Raw genomic sequence first — 7,564 nt, forward strand, 5'->3', positions numbered from 1 at the left:
TTTCATTTTAAAAACCAAGGTTAGGCTGCTGATCAGTTACGCACTAACCCCGAGCAAGGCTCCCAGCTTTGCTCTATATACTGGATCCAAGGCACGCATTGGCCTACTATGACCACAAATCTGGTCCGACCACGAATCTGGTCCACATTTATAAAACCATCCAATTCTAAAATAATTCAAAATAATAATTAATGTACTCAAGAAGCTGAATCATAAACAACATTTATCTTGAAGCATAGGGTGATTCACAATACCATGTAGGTATAACAAGGAATTCAAAAAGATTGGTTTTCAATCAAGGAAAGAATCAGAAAGTAGAAGACCAAGGGTTCAAGGGTTCCAAGAATTGGTCTTCTGTTAAACAAAGAATAATGGGTTGGTATGTTAAGAAATTCAATATCAGAATCAGTATATGGTAGATATGTATTTGTGGAGTAGTATCGTATGTGTATGGCTCGTATCTGGGGATTCAACAATCAATGGTTTATGAAGAATAAGGCTTATGGCTCAAGATCAATAAGAATCAGGGTTCAAGGTTAAATAGTTTTAAGTGCTTACCACATAAAACATGAGTTATATTGAATAATAGCGACATATTATGAAACAGTTCAAAAATATTTGCAATATATCTTGAAGAAGGTTCAGAAGTACTTGCCTTATCACCGATGATTTCCAACTTTACTTGTACCCATCTAACACTTTTACTTTGCCATCACTTGCCTTCTTTTTCTATGCTATGCTTCTATTAATCGATCACTTGCTTTCCTTTTTCTACACTCCAGTTCTATTTACTGATCACTGGCTTTCTTTTCTATGCCTCACTTATTCTGCTAGGCATCAAGTGTCTATCAATACTCAATCTCATATCATTCTAGTCGTCACATAGACGTCATAAGCTTTTATTTACCCTTTGTTTTACCCAAATCAGATTTACGGATTGAAAGTTACAGTAAAAACTGTCAAACAACAACCACATAGGCATATAACACATACATCAGATAGCACGTAGTACATAGCATGCAAGTTATTCGATCAAACTAATTTTTCAAAGAAGATTCGGGGTCAAAAATGATTTTTCAGTTATTTATTATGAATTTTTGAACATTTTTCGGAATTAAAACGGGACTCCGAATCATTTTATAATTAAATATTAGGTTCGAACACCCGAATCTGACTTTAAAATAATTTTATAATAATTATTGAGCCTTGAAAATAATTTAAAATAATATTTTAAAGCTCAAAACTATTTTTCAAAATTTTTAAATTAATATAAATAATTAAATCTAATTAAATAATCAATTAAAATTAATTAATAACCAATTAAATTAACTAATCAATTAATATTCAAATTAATTGAATAATTAAATAATTAATTATCAACTAAAACTAATTAATTAAATAATTTAGATTTATTTTGGAATTAAAAATAATTTTTAGAACTAAAAATAATGAATTTTGGGAATTTAAAATAATAAAAATATATTTTTTGAAAATAATAGAAATGGAGAACATCATTTTTTTAAATTAAATAAAACAGAATCCGATTTTTGGGATTTTTGAAAAGCTTAGGGACTAAAACAGAAGTTTTGCAAAATATGGGGGCTAAACAACAATTTCGCTATCTTCCCCGCCTGCCATCTTCCCGCCGCCCAGTCGCCATTAACGACAACTAGAGCTTTTCCGGCCAACTGATAGACTGCCCAGAAAGACTCCAAAATCTCAGGGAATGCTGTCCAGACTTCTAGAAACACAATAATTCCCTTCAAATTGTTCGAAACTCTCTCATTTAACCGGAATAATTCGCCGAAGTTCACGTCGCCGCATCTCGGCGTTTTTCTGGCGACCGCCTTCTCGGAACCTCAGTTATCCACATATACATCAATAGATTCGCTTTTCAGCGATGTACACGATGGTCTAATCAATTTAACACAATTACCCTTATAGCAAAAATACCCAATTCTTGATTAAGAACATTCAAACGTTCAAAACCCTAATTTCAAACTTCGAGAATCAAACATCATTTTCTCTATGTTATTGAACTCTACTTTTGACATATAATATACCAAAATGACCGGGAAGAAAAGATCTACATGATTATACCATCAAATCACATCAAAAATATTAAGAACAAAAATTCATATTTTAATTAATAAATAATTTGAAATAAAATAATTAAATCAGAAAAATACCTTGATTTCTGCATAAAAACGGATGATTGATTATGAAAGTACTTTTTGAGAGCTTCGTTTTGATATGTTGCACGCCCGAATCGGAGTTCGATAACGCCTTCGTTCGTACGTTTGATTCTCAAGAACGCGATATTAATTCGATATTTTCTCTGTATTTTACGGGGTTTTACTGACTGATTATGATTACACGAATAAAATGAAATAATAAAAGGGCTATATATATTTTTGGAATATTGGTTCGTTTTGGATCGTTTTGGGTCATTTTGGATCATTAAATTAGTTACTTATCCGCTAAGTAACTGCAAAAACGATCCGATTTGATACCTGTATTGGATAATTATCCAAACCGGGCTTCTTATAAAACACTATATATGAGAATAACGTAATAATATCCCGTCTTTCGAGAATACGGGGTTTGTTGGTTCACCGAAATGATTATCGTATCGAAAATCTTGCGCCGGGCCGCGCACGGGTCAAACCGTAATCCGGATCGAAAAAGTCAAAACACGGAATATGTCCGGAATTACCAGATTAGGTTAGGAAGAAGTTTTTTGAAGAGTTTCGGGTTGTAAGAACATAAAAACGGTTGAAGTCGGACGGTTCCCGGCTTTAAAAAATAATTTTGTAATTATTCAGAAAATAATTAATAAATTCATAAATCAATATAAAATCATATAATAGTCCAAAAATTACCAGAAAAATACCGTAATTATCTATATTTTATCCTGGTCATAATAATAAAATTAACATACTTATATTTTATTACATATAAGCATCCACATATCCACACCAATCATCAGATAATTCACCAAAAATCACTTAATAATCATATAAAAATTATTTATTGATAAAAATAATTACACGCGACATCCCGAATGTTACAATTAGGCCCAGTGTGTCCCCATGGGGTGCACCAGTACTATTTATTAAGAAGAAGGATGGAAGCATGAGGTTATGCATTATCGAGAACTCAACAAGCTTATGATCAAGAACAAGTATCTATTACCTCGAATCGATGATTTGATTGATCAGCTGAAAGGAGCCAAGTATTTTTCTAACATTGATTTGAGATCCGGATATCACCAGTTGAAGATTAAACATGAAGACATACCAAAGGTAGCTTTCAGAACAAGGTACGGTCATTATGAATTCTTAGTGATGTCTTTTGGATTGACCAATGCCCCAACAACATTTATGGACTTGATGAACAGAATTTTTAAAGAATATTTGGACAAGTTTGTCATTGTGTTTATAGATGATATTTTGATCTACTCAAAGTCAATGGAAGATCATGCAGAGCATCTAAGGATAGGTTTGGAAATTTTAAGAAATGAAAAGTTGTATGCCAAGTTTTCAAAGTGTGAATTTTGGTTTCATGAAGTTCAATTTTTAGGGCACATAGTAAGTAATGAAGGAATCAAAGTGGACCCAGCGAAGATTGAAGCTATTATGAATTGGGAAAGGCCAAAAACACCAACAGAAGTGAGGAGTTTCTTAGGATTGACAGGATATTATCGAAGATTTGTTCAAGATTTCTCAAAGATTGCGACACTTCTGACAAAACTTACCAATAAAAATGAGAAGTTTATATGGAACAAAAAGTGTGAAGAAAGATTCCAGGAAATGAAGAAAAGATTGATAACGGCATCTGTATTGTCAATTCCAGATGATCAAGGAAATTTTGTAATCTATAGTGATGCTTCTTATAAGGGATTAGGTTGTCTTTTGATGCAGCACCATAAGGTTATTGCATATGCGTCTAAACAACAGAATCCTCATGAGCAGAAGTATCCTACTCATGACTTGGAACTAGCAGCAATATTATTCGCCTTAAAGATTTGGAGACATTATCTATATGGAGAAAGATTCGAGATTTATACGGACCATAAGAGTTTAAAATACATATTCACACAAAAAGAACTTAATATGAGACAACGGAGATGGTTGGAGTTGATAAAGGAATATGATTACATGATTAACTATCACCCAGGAAAAGAAAATGTAGTGGAAGACGCGTTAAGCAGACAGGAGAGATTAGATGTGTTAACAGTACCCGAAGAGTGTTAGGAATATGTTGTAGACTTGATGATATGCTATAAAAATACCTTGGTAGATTTGTTTAAGTGTCTTTGTAGCTCTCAATGGATAATTTTATTATCCATCCGTTGAGAGAGTAGCTTATGTTTAAATAAGTTTTAGTAGCACATTCCTGCACATTGTAATGCCTTAGAGAACCAGAAGTTGTAGGATATTCTATGTCACGTTGACTACTAGATTGATATGCAAAATAGGTTGGCTAATTGTAAATATTAGATGCCTTGTAATATGACATAAGTGAAATAGAGTTAACTGCAATGAAGATACTCACAACGGATGTTCCACAAGGTTTCAACGGATAATCAACTAGAGTTTCAACGGATGATCAACCAGACTCTCAAAGGATGATTCAACAAAGTCTCAACGGATGATCCAACAGAGTTCAAACGGATGATCAAATTCAAAAAGCAGTTGATAGTGACTTGACAGTCACATGGGTTGATTGTATGCAAATGGAATGTGGCAGCCTATTACAGGTTTTAGAGAACAAAGAAGCATTTCCATTTCCATGCTTACTTGAAGCAAATCAAAGATACTGAATGGAGAAATGAAGAAGCATGAGATTAGACAAAGACACATTTTATTTTATTAGTTTGTGTTATTCACTTGTAACTTGGTAATATATATACCAAGAGTAGCTAGTAGTAAATTAAGCAATCAACTAGAGAAATAGAAAAAGTTATATCTGTGAAGAATTTCTCTGTTCTTTGTGATTCTACTTGTAAGCAGCTGTGTATAATCTTTGTATCACAGAGTTCTCGAAATATATATATATATATCTGGTTGTAATAACCCCAAAATTTTGAACTTTTTGTAACCCTTATGAATAGTGTTTTTGCTGTTATTGCTGAATAAAAAAACTTTTCATGCCACACTATATAGCAGTTCTTTTATGGATATTCTGAGATCTTATTAGTACTTTGTATGATATATAAGTGTATGTAAAGATCGTCAGAATCCAAATTCAAACACTTTGATTTTTCCCGAAAATCCACCAAATACCGAAAGAATTGAGTATAAGGTAACAGGATAAAAAGGATTTAAATTAAAGGATTATAAGAGAGGATCATAAAAGGAATATAATATATTGAGAAAGGTTAAGGAAACCCAAGTAATAAGATCCCGGGTATGATCCCTCAAACGACAAACGAAAATGAAAGTTAAGCGAACCGTATAACAGATCAGCGGTCATTAGCCAAGTAATTAGGGGTTAATCAAAGGGTTAGTGGAGAGTGATGTCATCTCACCAACAAGAAGAGGACAAGTGTGGGAGGATGACATAACATGATGACCTAAGCATGACCAAAGAGAAGTGTGTTGTTGGTTGATTAAGAACCACACAAAAATCACCATGGTTAAAAGGTAAATAATTAAAATAAAAGGCCAAAAACAACCAACCAACAATTCATTTCACCAAAACACAAAGTTGACTTCACTTTTCTTCAAGAAAGCTCTCGGCCCTTTTCATATTTTAAGAAAGAAAAATCCAAAATCCAAGATCCAAGCCTTGTTAATTAGCGAGGTAATTATCTAATACTCCTTATGCAAAGATATAGCTATCCTATAAGTTTGAGCTTCAAATTCCTTCACAATCTCTTCCTAAAATTCATGGAAGAAGAGGGTGAATAGTGTTTTTCAAGAACTTAAAATTTTTTTCTTGAGTTTTTGTTTAGATTAAGCTTGGGTAAGGACTTTCAAGGGTGATTCCAAGCTAATTAGTTACTCCTACTCACAAGGAAGGTATAATCTCTTAACCTAGCTTTGTTATTGAATGTTAAGAGCTTAATATGAGTATAATAGTTCATGAGACGCTTGATTGTTGTGTATTTAGAGATTGGTTGGTTTTATTATGTTTTTGGAGTTGTAAATCTTGTTGATTAGTTAAAGAACTTAAGTAAAGCTTTTAGTTCATGTTGAGAAGTAGTATAAATTTGGAAATATTGAGTTTTTGGGGCTGTTGTGGCATTGTATGTATGGATTTGGGTTGTATGGTTGAATTGAGGTTGATTTGTGGTTGATTTGGAGTAGAATAAAAATTGGTAATCGCGTAAACATAGCCCTCGTAATGTCCGATTTACTTTATACTATTTTTGTTCTTAACACCAGGACCCGGGAACTTACTGTTAGGTTTTGACCATTACCATGATTAGATAGTTCATGTTACGAGCTTCGTTTTAATATGTGGTTCGTTTGAATCCGATATACGGTTTAGGAGAAACGACCGTTTTAAGTAACGGCGTTTCGCGAACGAACCATTACCCCTCACCTTACTTTGGAACATAGGTTAAAGACCTTAAATGACTAATTGGAGTATGAATCATTTATGTAAAGTGTATTAGGCAGTTGGTAATGCACTCGCGAAAGAATCGCCTTAAAAACCTTAATGGTTAATTTATTAAAAATGGTGGAGCCGAGGGTACTCGAGCGACTTAAGAGAATCGTTGAGCGCAAAGCGAGTGTTAGTGTCTAATTGGTTAAAGTATAGATTCATAAGCGACTTTGGTTTAATTCCAACTTATATGTTGTTTGTAGGTTACCAGACTCGTCCCAAGCCATCTATCACCCCCAGTCGCTCAGACAAGTTTTTTACCCGTTGTACTGTTGTTGTGATGTAAACATATGTATATGCATTATCTTGTGATAAGTGCATGATTGTTATTAGCAAATCTTGCGATATATTGGAGCATGTGATATGCTATATATATGCATGTCTGTTTCGTAATCTTGATATCTAATTGTTGATTCAATTTCTTGTAAGTTGCATAATACCTATGCTAGAGATAAGCAGTAGAAGTGTATACCCTTAGTATAGGGGACCCAAAGATGAACATTTTTCTAAAATCGGGAGTCGATGTTCCCGAGTATATTATATATATATTGATATAGTTTTCAAAAATATTAATCGAATAAGGTTTATTCGATAACTTTATTTTATTTAATGAATATTATTCTGAATATTCATTCGAGGACTTATGACTCCGCTTACTTTATTTAATGAATATTATTTTGAATATTTATTCGAGGACTTAAGACTCCGTTTATTTTATTTAATGAATATTATTTTGAATATTCATTTGAGAACTTATGACTCCGCTTATTTATTAAATAATATTCTTTATTTTATTAAAGAATAATGTTTTGATAATAAAACTTATTTTCGATTATTCAAATAAAGATCGTACTTTCGTATAAGTATATCTTTGGTTATTTATTATTCATTTCAAGTATAAGTTTTAAAACTTTTACTTCAATTATTTTTATAAGGATTATCCTTATGG

The sequence above is a fragment of the Apium graveolens genome, chromosome 8 (assembly GCF_009905375.1).
Source record: "Apium graveolens cultivar Ventura chromosome 8, ASM990537v1, whole genome shotgun sequence".
Taxonomy (NCBI): Eukaryota; Viridiplantae; Streptophyta; class Magnoliopsida; order Apiales; family Apiaceae; genus Apium; species Apium graveolens.